Below are 18,983 nucleotides of genomic sequence, written 5' to 3' on the forward strand. Positions count from 1 at the left end.
GTGGCAGGTGGAATAACACCATCAGGAGTAAAAGTAGACAGAGACAGATCATTAGAAATGACAGGAGGACCCTGTTACTGTAACAGATTAAAATCATTGTAAGAACCCCGGCCTGATGCCAGTCGATGATATTAGTTAACTTATTAGGACTATTATGGAGCTTATTATGACTTTTGGGAGCATTACCAAAATCCATTACGAGATACTGAGCAAGTATTTTAGCGGAGCGTGTATGTGACCCCTCCAGTAATGATGGGCCAACATAGTGTCAGCCCACATGTAGTGGCTCGGGGGGGGGGGGGAGAGGGGTGGGGTGGTAAACTCAAACTGTGCAAAAACACGAACAGACCAAGCAGACCAAATGTAGGACCACATAAGCACCCTCACCATAACCGAAAGATAACTGCAGCACTAAAAGATGCAAAGCTTACAGTTCTTACCAAAGCAATTTGTAAACCCCCACAGCCCAGTACTTACTAGGTTAACTGGAGGAAAAAAGGGCACCCAGCACGTCCCAGACACAAAACAGCACTAACCAGCTCTGTCCAGCAGACGCGCCGGCGCTGACGCGCCGTTGGCCAGATAAGTCGAGTACCTGAGCAGCAAAGCCTCCTGGGCAATGTAGTTAAGAACAAAAATGAATTAAGACCTACATGCGTCCGGAACGCAAAACACAAATTGAGCAGTTCAAATTCAATCTAAAACAAATTAAACCGTATCCGTCGTGAAAAAAGCAACTGCATGCAAGTGCCATTACAAAAGCTATCAAGACTGGCCAAGCTAATAAAAACAGCACAGATCAGGCCGATTGGCCACAGCTAGCTCTAACCAGCTCTGCCTAATTGCAAACTAGCCTAATTAAACCAGAGGATGTGTGCTACATCAAAATACCACAACAGTATTGCCTTGATATAGTGTCTTTCATTTACACTTCTAATATCCTAAATATTTTTTTCTTTTAAACAGCACCGTATGTTTGGGTGCACATAACCTACAGTGTAACGGAATTTAAAGCTTACTATCCTGGTACTTATCTCCCAAATAGAACCTTTACTTTGATGAGAAGTGGCCCCTTGTGGCAGGGTCTCCACCTACAAAAAAAAACTGAACAATAATATCAGATTGAAGATTTTCAAATGTGTTGGTTCTTAAATTAATACAAATCCCCCTGAAGCACTTGATCCACTTTCTGGTAAGTTTGAACTTGTGTGGGCAGTGCCGCTGTGGATGCCAATTGTTTGAGATTTGTTATATGTGTTTTATGAATAGGAATGTTGAGTAGTAAGATTTAAATGTACGTTCGTGTGAAGTATCATTTAATAACATGCATTGTTCTTTTTAAGATGGCAATGTTGTGAGTACATCTTTGTGGTGAGGACAAGGCGCATTGTTTTACATACATATGAACTCCTGGAATCGGGATTAACTGACGAAGAGGGAGGGCAGGATGCTCTGTTTTGAGATGTTATCTGAATATGGGAAGGCAGTCAGGGCGAGTCCCGAGTCCTGGCCAAGGCTCCCCAAGGCCGGCTGGGGCGTTCTGGGTCTGCACCTCACAAGAACTGAGCCCGATTGCTCACCACCCACCCAACCATGGTGGTGGTTCCGGCCTTCCTCCAAGAGAAGAGCTCTAATGTACCACGGTTGGCTGGGGGTGCTACCCCTACCCTGGGGCGCCTCAGAGGAACCCCAGACTTCTACCAAGGACTAAGCTCTAATGCCTCGAGGCCAGAGCCCCGGGTGCCCCCATCTGCTGCAATCCCCTTCCACGGTCATGGGCACCCAGTAGCCGACGTGGGCGCAAGGGCCACCCGGCTCTCCCTGCCAAATTTCCCAGTTCTTTGCATGACACCTCGAGCCAGTCCTGGTTTTTGCTTCCAATAGCATGCTTGAACTTGTAGTTTAGTTTTTCCCCATTGTAAGGACGGGCCTACAACTCCCAGCATGCAGTGTGAGGAAAAAAAACAAGACTGATTCAAATATTCCGCATGGAACTGGGAAACTTGGCAGCTATGAGATCAAAGTCACCAGATAAAGAACAAGAAGCAGGCAAACAAATGAAAAACCAAGGACGTTCCGGGATGCTTTAAAACTGCAGAACTGTGAGTGACTGTGAATTAATTATTCACTTCGAGAAGGGACCCAGATTGAGCTTCCCCCTCTAAAAATACTTTAACTGTTGAACAGGGAGAAGTCATCCTTGTATTTCTGAAGTTCTGTTGCATGTTCTTCATTTGGCCCAGACCTGTGCATGGTCCTAATAATCCTATGGTTAAGCATAACTTTTGGTGTTGGCCTCGTGTTCATCCTACTTGGCTTTGTGATAGTCTACAAGTCACACTAAAATCAGCCTTCTGATTGTGTCAACGCTTGCATTTACCCCTGGCAAAATGGCAAGGCACACTGCTGCACCAAGCCAATGCCTGTGCAATCATTCCCAATAAGGCAATTCGTAAAATGCAGGTGTAGAACATTAGCACATACATTTCACAGGCCTCCTCATTTGCAATGCTTTGTGTACGGGATTGGGGGTATGGATTATAATTTAGGAATCTGCCATCCTCATCCACTGGGCCTTGTGAGTCCAAATAACTTTCCTCCAGCAGCTGAATTTCATGCTGGCGGAAGACATTGGGATTCCTATGACAATTGTCAGGTGCCCTAGAAATCCATATAAATGCCTCTGCCCGCAAAACATGCGCATGGAAGGAGGCATGAACACTTGTTTTCTCTATGAATATTTCCAGCAATTCTTTTCACTTCATCATGCAGTGAAAATTGCACAGAGAGGACTATGTGCGCAAAAGTGCACATGGGTGTGGTCTCCTCCATGCAATTAGCACAGATAAAAGAATTAGGTGCATTGTGTTTGTTAAACACTGAGGTGGTCATTTTAAGCAAAAGTGCAAATTGCATGCAGGGAACCAGCTACGTTGGCACTTTCCTGCAAAAAAGTGTAATAAAACACTCAAGATCTCTTTTATGCATATTTTAGCACTACGTTTTGTAAAAAGTGTAAATGTTGCCTGCCATTTACGCACAGCAAACAGCATTTACAATGGATTCCTAGGGAATCCTCCTGCTGAGCAGGTGCATAAAGAAGGCGGATTCTAAATATTCTGCATGAGTAAAACCGAATAAGTCTTGAACGGGGAGAAGGGATGTATGGCAGTGACAAACCAGTTTCTGTTCCAAAAATCCTGTTGCGTGCCATCACTCTGCTTCCAAAAACAACTGGAATGCCTCGGAGCGCAAACGTGGTGTAGCAAATATGCACCTGTCTTTTAAACTACTTTTTTCACTACGGGAACTTGGGAAATAAGCCCAATGTTGCAGACTTTTACAAACTGCAATACCAACCATAATCAAAGGAACAATGTTATCCTAATCAATCAGAACGTTAAAAACCTCGATTTTGCCGTAAATAACATCCCAAGCTTCACATGCCAGGTCATTCAAGGCAGCCACACCTGGGCCGAAATATTCAGCAGCACCTGTTTCAACACAAATCTACCCTCTACCGAAATACGAATAACTGGAAGCTCAATTGAAGATCGATTGATTAAACTACGTCTACATTAAATTCTCCACCCAATGCTGTGTTTGGAAAGTCATTGAATAGCCCAGAACTGAGCCAACCATCCACGATCACATATCGTAAAAAGCGTTGTCACTTAACAAGTTCTTCCTTACATTTGGGGTGCACCTCCGTTTCGGGGGGCAAGACTGGCTTTTGAAAGGCACTCAGAACCCAGTGAAAGATTAAGGTTATGTTTGCCCGTTCATTACAGAGGCATACAGCCTTCTAACCCTGTCTGGTTGTATTTTTGGGCAAACCCGAATATCTTAAAAGAATTACGTTTTTCACACTACATTTATATTGATTCAAAATGATGCCAACTGTGCCCAACAGTGCATTCAAATGCATTTAGGACAGTGTGTTCAGTACACAGCTAATTAGAAGGCATGCCAGGTGTTTGGAACCCAAGCCTGCCTCCATTGTGATTTGATAGTTCCGCTTTGGAAAGCTGCCCATAAACACAAAAGAGAGAGAGACTAAAAGCAGTCCCATAAGAGGAACTGGCCTGCTTTTGGGAACTTAAACCGCAATGTGAGTCATTCCATTCCACCTTTCAGTGTGAATTGTGAGAAGGGGGAAGTGTAATGTTGCCCTTCATGAAAAATGCCCTCTCCATTTTATTGAATTATTTCTAACATGTTGTGGTACACAAAGCTGCAAAAGCAGCAAAATAGCCTTTAAAACGTTCTTTTCCACTGTGCTGTGTTATATTATTGTGCATTTGTATAGTGCCTTATATACTATTGGTATGATCTCAAAGCCCTATGGGTTGAACGCACTCAGGCACCGTAGTCCAGGTCAGTGGAGAGAGTAGGGTAGTAAATAGTGCTTGTGTGCACTCAGTATGTGTGCAGTCAGTGCGGTTACCTGGTGTGTAGCTTCCTTCTAATGCTAGGTGTGGTGCAGTGGCTGTATGAGGTCAGTAGAATGTGTGCAGCAAGGCCGTTGACCTCGAAGTTGCATTCTGGCAGTGGTGGAGCTTGTGTATGAGATTACGTGTGCAGCAAGGCCCATTTTCTTCGTGGGGTTTAGCCGGGTTCTAAAGACTATTGAGGTGTTCGTGGAGGTGTGTAGGTATGTGTGTGCAGCTAGGCCGAAATGAATCGAGGGGTATAGCTGCATTCTATTGTTTGTTGGTGTAGAGGAGAGAGTGAGCATATCGGTATATGTGAGTGTCTGTGCGGATTGGTGGGAGAAGCCTATTTCAGATTACCTTCCAGTGCCTCTGAGCTGACCGTATCTATTCTAGAGGTTTGGAGCATTGGTTCCCCGGGAGAGATTCTCAGTCTACCGCAGAGTTTGTTCTGATTACCGGGACTGAGTGTATCTTTCACTGCTTGGCAGTGTCATCAGTGTTGAGTTGCCCTATTCCTAATTTTTATTGGGTTATGAAAATTGCAGGTCTATGGTTGTCCCAGTGTCTCGTTGAGTCTGCGTTGTTTATTGGAAGATACCTTCTCATTGTACAGTTAAATCGAGTTCTGTTCTATCAGACCTACGAGTCCTAGCTAGATTCAATGACTGGTGATCAGTGGACACAGGGACCAGCAACAGCCGCTATGGTCATCCCTGTGTCTTGTTGGGTCTGTAGATTGCTTATAGGATCTCAGTGTGCATTTACTGGCTTCAGTTCTATCGGACATATGAGTACATGCTAGGTATGAAGACCGGCACTAGGTGAGCCCGAAGGTCAAGCAACAGATCAGGCTTTGATTTAAGTGGTGTGTCTGAACTGGCAGTGTTATATGCAGCAGGGGTTAGAGTGTTCTTGATCTTGTGTGCTTTGAGAGTATTGATGACAGGCGGCAGCACCTCAGTGTCACTTGCAGGAGCTTGCCTTGCCAGATTCCTCACCTGATTCAGGCTGTATTCCCTTGAGGTGGAATAGAATAAGTCCATTGCTGCGGTTTGTTTATAGGTGCCAATGGGCCCATTTTCCGTGTCTCAGGTCATTGTTTATAGCAGGTGGATGGTTATTCCTGTCGTAGTTTATGGGTTGAATTGCTGAATTATAGTGTATCATTGTCCCTTCCGAGAGCTAGGAGTGCTAGGGAGCTCATCTGATTGGAGAGCGTAGTGCATATCTGCAAGAGTAAAAAGAGCAAGATCAACCCAATAATACTTGATAGTGCACCCTGGGTGAAGGAGTTCATGGCATCAATTCCCAGGGTAGCATGCCTTGATCAGAGACCACCTTGGCTAATCTTCACAATTCTATCGAAATGTCATGCATGGCTAATAAGTGCCAGTGGACCAATTTTCTGTGTCCCATGTAATTGTTTATAGCGGGTGGATGGGTATTCCTGTCGTGGTTTATGGTTTGAATTACTGAATTATATTGTATTATTGTCCCTTCCAAAAGCTAAGAGTGCTAGGGAGCTCATCTGATTGGAGAGCGTAGTGCATATCTGCAAGAGTAAAAAGAGCAAGTTCAACCCAATAATACTTGCTAGTGCACCCCGGGTGAAGGAGTTCATGGCATCAATTCCCAGGGTAGCATGCCTTGATCAGAGACCACCTTGGCTAATCTTCACAATTCTATCGAAATGTCATGCATGGCTAATAAGTGCCAGTGGACCAATTTTCTGTGTCCCATGTAATTGTTTATAGCGGGTGGATGGGTATTCCTGTCGTGGTTTATGGTTTGAATTGCTGAATTATATTGTATTATTGTCCCTTCCAAAAGCTAAGAGTGCTAGGGAGCTCATCTGATTGGAGAGCGTAGTGCATATCTGCAAGAGGAAAAAGAGCAAGTCGTACCCAAGCATAGTTGATACTGCGCCCCGGTTGAAGGAGTTCATGGCATCAATTCCCAGGCAGATCAGGGTAGCATGCCTTGATCAAAGACCACCTTGGCTAATCTTCACAATTCTTCCTAAATGCGACGCATGGCTAATCTTCATAATTCTATCCAGATGTGAAGCATGGCTAATCTTCACAATTCTTCCTAAATGTGACGGATGGCTAATCTTCACAATTGTACCTAAATGTGACACATGGCTAATCTTCACAATTCTTCCTAAATGCGACGCATGGCTAATCTTCACAATTCTTCCTAAATGTGATGCATGGCTAATCTTCACAATTCTATCTAGACATGACGAATGGCTAATCTTCACAATTCTATCTAGCTATGCTGCATGGCTCTTCTTCGCAAATCTATCTAAATGTGATGCATAGCTAATCTTCACAATTCTAACTAAATGTAATGCATGGCTAATCTTCACAATTCTACCTAAATGAGACGCATGGCTAATCTTCGCAATTCTTCCTAAATGTGACACATGGCTAATCTTCATAATTGTATCTAGATGTGAAGCATGGCTAATCTTCACAATTCTATGTAAAAGTGACGCAGCCCTCATCTTCACAATTCTATGTAAAAGTGACGCATGGCTAATCTTCACAATTCTTCCTAAATGTGACACATGGAAATAAAGTGGAAATACCTCCTGCAGTTAATGATTTCAAAAGTATTCTATAATGTATTCCTATGGAATCCTGCTTTTGCCAGGTGTAAAAACACGTGAACTCTCCACTTTCCAACGCCACTCTCCAACACCGGCTGCTAAATTTGTGAACATCTGAAAAAGTGGAAAAAGTAGCAGCATCTTTGATGTAACTATTTTACAGCCAATTTTTCTGCTTCATCAGATTGACCTCTTATAAGTGTTTTTAAATGAAGCCCGTTTTGGGGGGGTGTTTTCAAAGGCCTGGAAACAAACTTCAGAATTTAAAGCAGGGAAGTAAAAGAATGCTGTGATTTGCAGTGTGGTATACACTATTATCAATGTTGATCTGTGTGAGTTTAAAACTAGCCTGGATAGAGTTACTCTTTAGTGAGATGAAATGTATTTTAAAGGAGATTCACTCAACTGAACAAGGGGGTTCGGCCTATTCATCAACTCAGAAGAAAGGTTCTTCAATGCATGTAGGGTTTACACGAAACGATACATAAATGTTTGAATAGCATGCAGATTGGGACAGACAGGCGAGTAGTTTCAAGACTGTGGGCTTCATTTTCAATGAGGCGGTTCGTAAAATGCACTGGTAAAAATCATGCGTGAATCTTTTATGCCTACATTACATTTTACACACATAATCATTTTCATTTACTTTAAAAATCTCCACAAACATCTGCTCCATCCTATGAATCCAAATGCATTTCTGGCAGCATCTCATTTTCATGCTGGCGGAAATGCATTCAATTCCGGTTGAATCTGCCAGTTTTTAGCACTTGACATGTTTTCCCACCATGCACGTAGGTGGCAGGTGGGAGCTGCCTGCAAGGATGTGCACGCGGTTCTGGCCCTCTTAAAAATGAGGTCCTGTGTGTGTTGGTCTTCATTTCAGCTTCCAGTGGCATCTTTGCTGTTATTGTATGCTATGCTCTTGTATTGGTGTCTCAGTTTGCTGTCCAGGGACCACATTACGAGTGTGTCGGTCCGGTAAAAATGCTGGGGAAAATGCTGATTACCAGACCGGTACACTCCAAGTTTGCCGGTAGGGGCAGAGAGCTAGTAGCAGGCCTGACCTACCATGGTTCAGGCCCCTACCGGCAAAGAATTTCCCCAATCATTGGCACCAATACTACCGGTGCCGGTGATTGCAGCAAACCCATTCCATGTAGTCCTATGGGGCTCTATGGAGTGGGAACTTACCGCCATTGCTGGCATCCGTAATATTGCGGTAACACTGGAATATCGGGTGCCGGTAACGGTAAGGTGGGTTTTCCGGTAGCCCGCGGGTAGTACATGTGGGTTACCGGTAAACCAGTGATGAACCCCCACCCAATGTATTGACTGTACACAATTTTACAAAGGTGAATGGAAATGGAGAACTCTTAGATTTCCTTGTTACACAGCCTGTCCAACACTGGATGCTGATTGGTGTAGACTAGAGGGGGAAATCAAGGCATAAAGTGATTGTTGCCTGGCTCTACCGCTCCATTGTTCCTTCCATTTAAAGGCAGTGCAAGGGCATGAAGTGGAAATAACCCTTCCGCTGTGCATTCTTCCTCCACATTTACATGACACATCTCTGCCTCCCCTTATCTGCACTCCTCCAAGACATCCTCCTTGCTGGACGTCCTCTGTTAAGGATGGGCAAAGTCAAGGTGTCTTCTGCGGCCATTCCTGTTTTGTTCTATTCTGGCGTTAACCGATACAGGGCCAGTACCCCTGCTCCTCGGACACCAGGTTAGATCTCCATAATGTACATTACACCACACATACCTTTTGCAATCCCCACCAAAACATGGTCATGTAAGCCCAGAGAAGGGACCTCCTCAAACCAACGCAACCTAATTCCAATTCAACTTATCACAGCGTGTGCATCGCCATGATAATGATCACAGAACATCCAGCTTCATAATGCACATTCTCCAGCACTCCCTGCCACAGACATTGCCAACCTCATCACACATAACCTAGCAAGATAACACGGAGCAACACAGGTTCGATCCCCGGGTCGCGTAGAAACCTCTGGGTATTAAGCGTGTTATAAATAACCTATCACATCATATCATATCAATCAAATCCTTATTATTACAGGCTGCAGCATCAGGGCCAAACAAGGACGTGCAGTGACCAGAAGGATCTTTAATTTGCACATTGTTTTGAAACCAGCGTGTTTTTAGCTTGGGCTCTCAACTGCCGCTCGATAAACCAAAACAAGTGCATTAGAATACAGATAGGCAGGAATGGGTTTATAGTGATGTTTTTGAATGACATTCTTTCGAATGCCATTATCTCGAAAACATTTTGTCTAATTTTTTTTTCGAATGTTTATTTATTTTTTAATGCGGGGGTTCCCCCCAAACCCTTGTTTTCTTTATTTAACACTTTTTTTTTTACTTACAAAACCCCCCCAAAAAGTATTAAATAAAAATATAATACATTCGAGGAAAAAAAATGTGACAAATGTTTTCGAGATAATTGCATTTTAAAAAATGCATTCAAAAAATGACCGGATCCCACAAGAATGGCATATGAGGAGGGGCACACAGCATGTAGGTGTTGTTTGGTTATGTGCCTACACATTGACTGCCCATGGCCATGCTAATCCCTAAAGGCCATTTCCCCTCCCCGCCCAAAACATCTCATCATGGGAGCTTGCTTTATTCAAGCCTTAACATCAAACTTTGCAATCAAGTGCCTGCCAGTCTTTTTAAAGCAGTCTTTAGATAATTAATGACTTAATTAGAGTTGTAAACTTGCTACTGGTGCAAAAAGAAAAGTCTTACCAGGTCTGCCTTCAGCCACTCGATTTATAAGTACTGAGCGTGTCCTTCACGCTAAAAACGAGGATTGACAAAGCCAACAGTTTTTGCTTGTGTGTAAGTATTAGGCATTTGCCAGGCTCTGCTATTAGATGCCCAGGTACTCGCTCCATTTTGCACCTCCCATCAATGGCCAGTTAATACTACTATGGCTGTGCCTTTTCCATCCCTACTCAAAAGCCCAAACTGTTGCCAAGGCTCGTTTCATGCTGGCGTTAAGGCTATAGTTTTCTATGAAATTCACCCACACATGCAGAAGCAGGCTGATTCCATTGTGAATGCAATCTGCAAAGTGTAATTTTCAACGGGCGTTTACATTTGGTTTAAAACAAGTAGCAAAAAAGGCGCTCGTTTTACAAAAGTCGAAAATTACACGTCGGAGACCGAACACTATGTAAGTGCTAACACTGCCGTTTCCATGCATGCAATTAGCACTTTTAACAAAATGAGCACGAGACCACACAGCTGCATGGTCCGACACTCGAGCACACATCTGTATGGTCCTGTAGCCATTGCCCTCTTTGTTAAAAACATGTATTTGATGTTTGACTAAAATGTCTCTCTTCATCAAAGTTACACCAACAAGTTCTATGAAGCTGTGACCCAGCCTCATCAGACTGGATATTTCACTATGAACAAAACATCGCTGCTAATTAGCTCCTATCCAAGAGCTCCACAGTTTGGTGAATAGCATAGGGACACAAACAGGAACATTTGCAGCCATTCCGCAAAAAAACATCTGACCTGGTTGCAGAAGGCACAAAATGCTGTGGTCAGACAGATTTTTGGAGTTGGTAAATTCTCCCCAATTTTAGCACTAAGCCGTTCCATTCTTTGGCTGGCAGTGGGCGAGAGACTCAACGTCAAGATCTTGTGTCTGATTTATAAATGTCTACATAATCAGGCAGCATCATACTTAGTGGAAAAAGTGTTTAGATATCAACCCAACCTGGACCCGCGATCTGGGGACAAACTGCATCTGGTGAGACCACCATCTCAGGATGTCTCCAGAGGAGAGAGAAGGGTCACAGTATGGCCCCAGGCTGTGGAATAATCTTCCCTGGGAACTCCGAATCAGTGTAGCAGGTACATAAAGCCCTTAAAAGATATCTTTGCCAATGAATCAGGTTGGTAGTATTGAGGGGGGCGGACACGACCATGTTTAAAGTTCCGGTTTTCCTCCGTTAATAACACTCTGCATCTAGATGGGTTCAGTCTGTTCAGTCGCACATTACAAATACCTCAAATCAAATCTCTTTTCTCAGGATCAAACATTGGGATCAAGTGGGACTAGATTGTATGCAGATATTTAACATGTTTTATATAGTGCCAGCATGCCAAACCAGGATCCTTACATTTTGATGAATCAAAATGAAAAAAAGTGCTTCATGTAGAGCATTTACACCACAATGGAGCGCGTGATGCGCATGATACCGGTCTGGTTCTAACACGAGGCAGCCATGGCCCTACTAAGTGTAAATTATTTCTTTTGCAATGCCCGAATTCTCACAATGATCCAATCTTAGTAGGCAATTAAGAAAACTCAATGCAGGACAGAACAGCAGTAAAAGGATTCGTACAGGATTACACAATATGGTCGGGTGCGTGAGAATTCAAGTCCAGGCCACCTGAGAGTCCAGCCATCAAGGTATTCACTAGGCCCCTGCTCTGGCCGAGAAGTCGACATGTACTAGCCTCCTGAGATAGCAGTGCCTCTCTACTGGCTGGTGGCTGGAGAAGGCCAGCGGATATGGGGCGGAGACAATCACACCTGCATAACTTACAAGTGTCTCAAGGTGCCCCAGTCCTATTGGCCATGCCATAGGTCCAGTCAGAATCTCTCTAAAAAACTCAACACGAGTCGTAAGGGCCAGTGCAGCACTTCTGAACATATGAATAACTTCTTCTTCGGTTCGAGTTGCACCAGTGCATTTTACAGGAATATACCATTCTGAATGTGGTCTATCTTCATACAACAAACATACTTCCATGTGGACTACACGAAACAGGCCAGGTTCCAACATTGTTTAGTTCTTCTTCTATTCATTTTCCTTTGTGTATTTATAGTTAACGTACATAAATACGGCATTCAGCCCATTTTAAATTGTTTGTCATTTGTGCAGATAATGAAATTGTAGTGTCTAGAAAGTAAAGAGATTTAGCCAGGGTCACAGATTATTGTCTGGTGTCATTTCAGGATTTTCAACACCTTCACTTGACTAGAGCCACTACTTTAACTTAGCCATGAGCCTCTAGGAAAAACAAGGGAGCTCCCAACAAGCTGGCCCCTTTGAAAAGCCAGTTGCCACGGGCGGATCAAGTTATCTGCTTGCCCCACCTTGGTGAAAGGGGATAGGTCCATGCCCCCCTGCCCAGCTTACCTCCTGTTCTGCCTTTCAAGGGGAGCTGAGCAGGGAAGGGGGTGAGCGGTGAGCAGGATCGCTGTCCTTCTCTCAGGCTCCCCTTCATCACTAAGTAGTAAGAGGGGACGGATGGGATGTTCCTGGTCTCCCTTATTTCTGGCATGAGTGCCTGGTAATTTTATGGCAATGCAGGGTAAATTATGTCTCTATCTGGGCAAATAAGGGTAATATCTTTCAATTTGTTCTCCCCAACGTTGAGTGCAGTAACTCAGCAGTACACTGATGATAAATGCTATAGGACATTCAGTATGAACTGGTGGTGTAAAAGGTTACCATAGTTTGCCCTGTTTGAGCATGGATACCACTACTATATGTGTTATGTGTTGCTTTAGCTTGCCCAACGGGCCATGTGTCATGTGTTTCATATATGGAATGTAATTCATTGTTTGTGTTCATCCTTGCTTGCTATATGTTCATTTTGCTAGATGTTCACACGTATTAAGGCGTGTTTAGGTGATTTGGAGTAGGTCAGGAAGCAGGTTTGAGAGTATTGGTCTCTTATGAATAAGGTACTAGATAGGGAGGTCCCCTTTCCCTATCCAATTTAGGAGTTCCCTAATCCTCTATCCGGTGTTCTTAACTTCCCCCTATCCTATGCACAACGTCTCCCTAACTCCTCTTCCCCCCATTGGCTGCCACGTGGTGTCCTGTGTATAGTATCAGGCACCTGTGCCAACCACAGTGGGAGGGTCGAATTAATTCGGCTTCTGTGGTTCGGGGGAGAGTGTTGATTTCTCTCCTCCATTATTGTGTACATTGTGACATAATAAGCCACCCTCATATTAGGATACTTACAACCGCCCAAGCCAAACGGAACCGACTCCTCCGCCTTTGGCCGATGTGCTAAAGGCTCTTCAAGATATTCAGTTAAAATTAGCGCATGCACGTCAAGAGTCTGATAATTTAAAGGCACAAGTACAGGGTTTGGTGGCTCAGTGAACCCCCTTGGAGGGGGCTAGCGGGTCTACGGTTAGAGAACCATCTACAAGTCAAAATGCTACAGTTATTGTTCAACCTCCTAGTAGTGTACCGCAAGCAGCACCCAAACGGTTTGCGGGTGACCCTCGGAAGTATATGATGTTTCTCACGCAATGTAGATTGCATTTTCTGTGTAAACCCACAGCGTTTGAAACCATTCAGGCCAGAACGCCATTTGTAATATCATACTTGACGGGGGATGCGGCGGCTTGGGCAAGGCCCCTGGTTCAAAAGGATGACATTTTGCTCTATAATTGGGATGGGTTGTTGTTTTTGGCAGAATTAGGGAGGTTGTTTGACCGGCGGGAGGTGTCTTTGGCACAAGATAAGAAATTGTTAGGGTTGAAACAGGGCACTAAAGATCTGGTAACGTATGTGACCCAATTTAATAGATTGGTGATTGAAACAGAATGGCCAGAGGCTAAACAAACAGTATTATTTTATCAAGGATTAAAAGAAGAACTCAAGGATGCCATTGCTCAAGTGGAGCCACAACCTAGGACTTGCACAGCTGTGATAGATTTAGCATTGAGATTAGATCACAGAATGAACGAGAGAAAAGGTGATAGGAAAAGACCGGAGGCTGCCCCGTTTGTGAGACTAGATAGAAGTAGAGGAGGAATGTTGAGTGAGGTGGAACCCATGCAGATTGGTAACATCAGAGGGCCTCTATCAGCAGCAGAAAAGGAGCAGCGTAAAAGTAACAATTTGTGCTTGTATTGTGGACAGGCAGGTCATTTTATCCGCACCTGCCCTAATACTCCTCAGAGAGGGGTGGGTGGGGACAAGAGCAAAAATGAAACAGGAAAAGAGATGGGCCGGCCTTAGGGGGAACACAGGTGTCTGGCCCGAGTGAAGTGAGGTTCACCAGATGGGTAGCAAATACGGTTGGAAGTAAAACCTCTCATTTGTATATATTAGTAACATTGTGTTTTGCTTTGTCTAGGAAAGAGGTGTGGGCAATGGTTGATTCAGGGGCTACTGGGAATTTTGTAGACATTACTTTGGCAGAACAGTTGGGATTACCAGTACGGTATAAGGAGAGGGTGGAAGGAGTGCAGTCATTGGATGGTTCCCCGTTGGTATCAGGACCAATTTGGAAGCAAACAGAGAAACTGGAAATGGTATGTTCCTCAGGTTATCGAGAGGAGATTACATTTGATCTGATAGCAGCACCTCAGTGTGATTTTGGGGATGCCCCGGTTGAGAAGACATAATCCAAAAATTGATTAGGAGAAGCAAACATTGTGGTTTGAGGAACGGAGGTGTCAGGAGCACATGCTATCAGAATTGGGACCGGCAGCTTTGTTGGTTGAAAGGAGGCTAAGTGCCCCAGTGATAGGAGTGGTGGAAACAGGGATCCCTGCCCAGTATATGGAATTTGCAAAGGTATTTGACAAACGAGGAGCTGAACAACTACCCCCGCATCAACCTTATGATTGTGTTATCAAATTAGAGGAGGGGGCCAAGTTGCCTTGCAGTTGTATATATACTCTCACTGAAACTGAAAATAAACATCTAAAGGAATATCTTGACGAGATGTTGGCTAAAGGGTTTATCAGGCACTCAACTTCCCCAGTTTCTTCCCCCCTATTTTTTGTTCCCAAGGAGGAGGGCACGTTACGAACATGCATCTATTATCGTGCACTAAATAGGGTCACTGTTAAGAATAGGTTTCCTTTAGCTTTGATTTCGGTCTTGTTGGATCAAGTGCGGTCTGCACAGATTTATACTAAGTTTGATTTGAGAGGGGCCTACCACTTGATAAGAGTGAAAGAGGGGGATGAGTGGAAGATGGCCTTCAGGACTAAGTTTGGGTTGTTTGAATACCTTGTAATGCCATTTGGTCTATGTAACGCTCCGGCGGCCTTTCAGTTCTTCATGCAAGACGTATTGTGAGATTTCATTGACATTTTTGTTATCGTCTACATTGACGACATTTTGATTTGTTCAGATTCTCCAGAACAACATGTAATACATGTAAGGGCAGTATTGGAACGTCTGTAAGAATACCAACTGTATTGGAGAAATGTGCGTTCCATGTAAAGCAGGTGGAATTTCTTGGGTTTATCCTGACTCCAGCTGCAGTGGTTATGGATCCCAAGAAAGTGCAGGCTGTGACTGATTGGCCGTCTCCCCAGTGCATTAAAGATATCCAATCCTTCCAAGGGTTCGCCAATTTTTACTGGTGTTTCATTAATGATTTCTCCAAAATAGTATCTCCCATCACACAATTACTTAGGAAGGCAGCAAGATTTTTTGGAGTCCTGAGGCAGAAAAAGCTTTTAAAGAGCTTTTAAAGAACTTAAAAGAGCCTTTACTATAGCACCAGTGTTAAGACACCCAAACACTGAGAAGGCTTTTCAGGTGGAGAGGGATGCTAGCAATGTGGCTATAGGAGGCATACTGTCACAAAAAGATGAAGATGGAGTATGGCATCCAGTGGCATTTTTCTCAAGGAAGTTGACAGGTTGTGAGCAAAACTATTCCATTACTGACAAAGAATTGTTGGCCATTCGGTCAGCCTTTCTGGAATGGAGACATTATTTACTAGGGGCAAGGCATCAGGTGGTGGTAGTAACGGATCACAAAAACTTGCAATATTTCAAGACTGCCCAAACCTTGAGTCAGAGACAGCTGAGATGGTCCCAGTATTTTAATGAATTTGATTTTGGGGTTACATTCAGGCCAGGAAGTAAAAATGGAAAGGCAGATGCTTTATCCCGACAACAAAATACAGACAATGTAGTAGGGGAAGTAAAAACAATTATTGCCCCAGAAAAGGTCATTGGTGCAGTTACTAAGCAATTAACTGACCAAATAAAGAAGGTTCTGCCTCCGAGTCAAATGCTAAAGTGGAAGGATAGTGATTCAAGATGAACGGTGCGGGAGGGGTTGCCTTACCATCAGAGGCATTTGTACTTACCCACCAAGGAATTACAGGAAAAGGTGTTGTATTGGTGCCATAATTCTCCTTTAGCAGGACATGCAGGTCAGAGGAAAATGCAAATCATGTTAGAGAAATATTTCTGGTGGCCCACAATGAGACAGGATGTGGAAAAGTACTTGTTACAATGTGAAAATTGTGCGCGTAACAAGGCCGAGCATGTGAAAAAGAGAGGGTTCTTACAACCATTGCCCACCCCTGAAAGAGCATGGACTCATCTGTCAATGGATTTTATTACTGACTTACCACCTGATAATCAGTTTGATACCATTTGGGTGGTGGTGGATTTTCTGTCCAAACAAGCTCATTTTATTCCATGTGTTGGAATTCCGGGGGCAGGCAAATTGGCAGAGTTATTTTTACAACATGTGGTCAGATTGCATGGCTTGCCAAAGAGCATTGTTTCAGATAGCGGTTTGCAGTTTACATCCAGGTTTTGGCGTGCTTTCTGTCAGATGTTGGGAATCAACTGTGCTGTGTCTACTGGTTATCACCCTCAAACTGATGGACATACAGAAAAATTGAACCAGACTTTGGAACAATACCTGAGAGGTTATCTGGGAGATGGGAGAGACTCGTGGGTGCAGGCACTGTGGCTGGCAGATATACATATAATAACACCTTTCACAGTTCGTTGGGAATGGCACCCAATGAATGTTTGTATGGGCATGAACAAAACATGATGCCTGAACAACTACCGGATATGGAAAATATGCCAATGTTACAAGAGCGTAAACAGTTGCTTCTTAAGGTCAGACAGAGAGCATGCACGAATTTGGAGAGAGCCAAAGAAGCATATAAGAAACAGGCGGATGAACACCGGCAAGAAAGTCCTCAGTATCATGTGGGGGATCAGGTTTGGTTATCAACAAGAAATGTATCCTTAGTGGGATCACGTAAATTCATGCCTCGGTTTATTGGTCCTTATGAAATATGTAAGTGTGTATCAGATACCGCTATGAAATTGCGTTTGCCTAAAACGGTCCCTGTACATCCGGTATTTCATGTATCTTTACTTAAAATTTCAGCTCCTGGGATGAAGACCAAACGGCCTCCGCCTATTATATAAGATGGACAAGAGGAATATAAGGTGAAAAGTATTTTGGATGTCAAAAGGAAGAATCGACACATATGGTACTTGATTCAGTGGGTAGGTTTTGGACCAGAAGACTGTTCATGGGAACCAGCAGAGGCAGTGCATGCCCCCAGGTTAGTGAAATTATTTCATTTGAAACATCCGGCAAAACCTGGTCCTGGGAAGAGGCCTGGGAGAGGAGGTAATGTCAGGAATAAGGGCTGGACCCGCAGGGGAGTGACAAAATTTGCTTATTAAGCCTATACGGCTAAGAACTACACTTCCCAGCATTTTGTGGGAGGGGCTGTAGTTCTATATGCACGCGTTGCCAGCTGCAAGGGATTAAGGGCAGCATAAGGCAGCATAAGGCAGCATAAGGCAGCATAAGGCAGCAACGCACGCGCACGCAGGTGTGGCTTATTCTTTCTATGGGTGCGGCTGGAACGGGACGTGGAACGACTTCACAGAATGATCTCTAATTATTGCCCGTGAGGACGCTGAAGCGAGGACGAAGTGGGCGGGCAGGCTGGAAGATATCACGGCATTCTCTTCAGACTCCGAGCGGTCCCGTGGGGCTGCTCGGAGCTCAGATAAGTACTGGGCTCAATGCGGGGTGAAAGCAAGTGTATTTAAAAGTTAATTCTGGTCAAGACTTTTGTAAACTGAAACCGCTTATGTTAAAGGGCACACGGCAGTTGATTTCTACGCCCAGCTGCTTTGTGTCATCAAACGAGTAATGATTTATGGCTACAAACTTTGAGTGCAGTAACTCAGCAGTACACTGATGATAAATGCTATAGGACATTCAGTATGAACTGGTGGTGTAGAAGGTTACCATAGTTTGCCCTGTTTGTGCATGGATACCACTGCTATGTGTGTTATATGTTGCTTTAGCTTGCCCAACGGGCCATGTGTCATGTGTTTCATATATGGAATGTAATTCCATTGTTTGTGTTCATCCTTGCTTGCTATATGTTCACACGTATTAAGGTGTGTTTAGGTGATTTGGAGTAGGTCAGGAAGCAGGTTTGAGAGTATTGGTCTTCCCCTTTCCTTATCCAATTTAGGAGTTCTCTTATCCAGTATAATCCTCTATCCGGTGTTCCTAACTTCCCCCTATCCTATCCACAACCTCTCCCTAACTCCCCTTCCCCCCATTGGCTGCCATGTGGTGTCCTGTGTATAGCATCAGGCACCTGTGCCAACCACGGTGGGAGGATCGAATTCATTCGGCTTCTGTGGTTCGGGGGAGAGTGTCGATTTCTCTCCTCCATTATTGTGTGCATTGTGACAGTATAAAAAGGATAATAGAGGAACGATAGGGAGGAGCAAGACCATGCAGAGGTTTAAAGACATTGCAAAGGAAGTTGAATAGAATATGAGCCTCAAAGGAAAGCTAGCTAGGTGGGATGCAGGAAGACCAAGGAGAAGACTAGAGCGACAGAAAAGTCGAGGGAATACTAAAGAAGAAATGAGGAGCTTGATAGCCTCAAAAGAAAGAAAATGGCAGGCCTTGCAAATATTAAAAAGCTGAAAATGACAGATCTTTGAGATAGAAGCATGGGAAGTGGCAAGAGGGAGGTATCGAAGATAATGCCCAGGTAATGGCAGAGGCAGAGATAGGAAGACAAGAGGTGGGATAAAGGAGATAGATGATTTGGTATTTGTGAGTACTTTTTCTACAAAATCCTGGCATATCA

At 44.0% G+C, this 18,983-nt stretch overlaps 1 long non-coding RNA gene across 1 annotated transcript in view; it reads left to right on the forward strand.

Moving 5' to 3' along the window:
• Positions 1 to 18,438, forward strand: part of LOC138566969 (uncharacterized) — a 32,432-nt gene extending 13,994 nt beyond the window's left edge. Inside the window, exon 2 of the long non-coding RNA XR_011302073.1 lies at positions 17,237 to 18,438. This is a non-coding gene — a long non-coding RNA (uncharacterized lncRNA). The remainder of the gene's footprint in view (positions 1 to 17,236) is intronic.
• Positions 18,439 to 18,983: the final 545 nt, after the last annotated feature.

Source organism: Ambystoma mexicanum, chromosome 2p, assembly GCF_040938575.1.
Source record: "Ambystoma mexicanum isolate Mex_15411 chromosome 2p, UKY_AmexF1_1, whole genome shotgun sequence".
NCBI classification, from domain to species: domain Eukaryota; kingdom Metazoa; phylum Chordata; class Amphibia; order Caudata; family Ambystomatidae; genus Ambystoma; species Ambystoma mexicanum.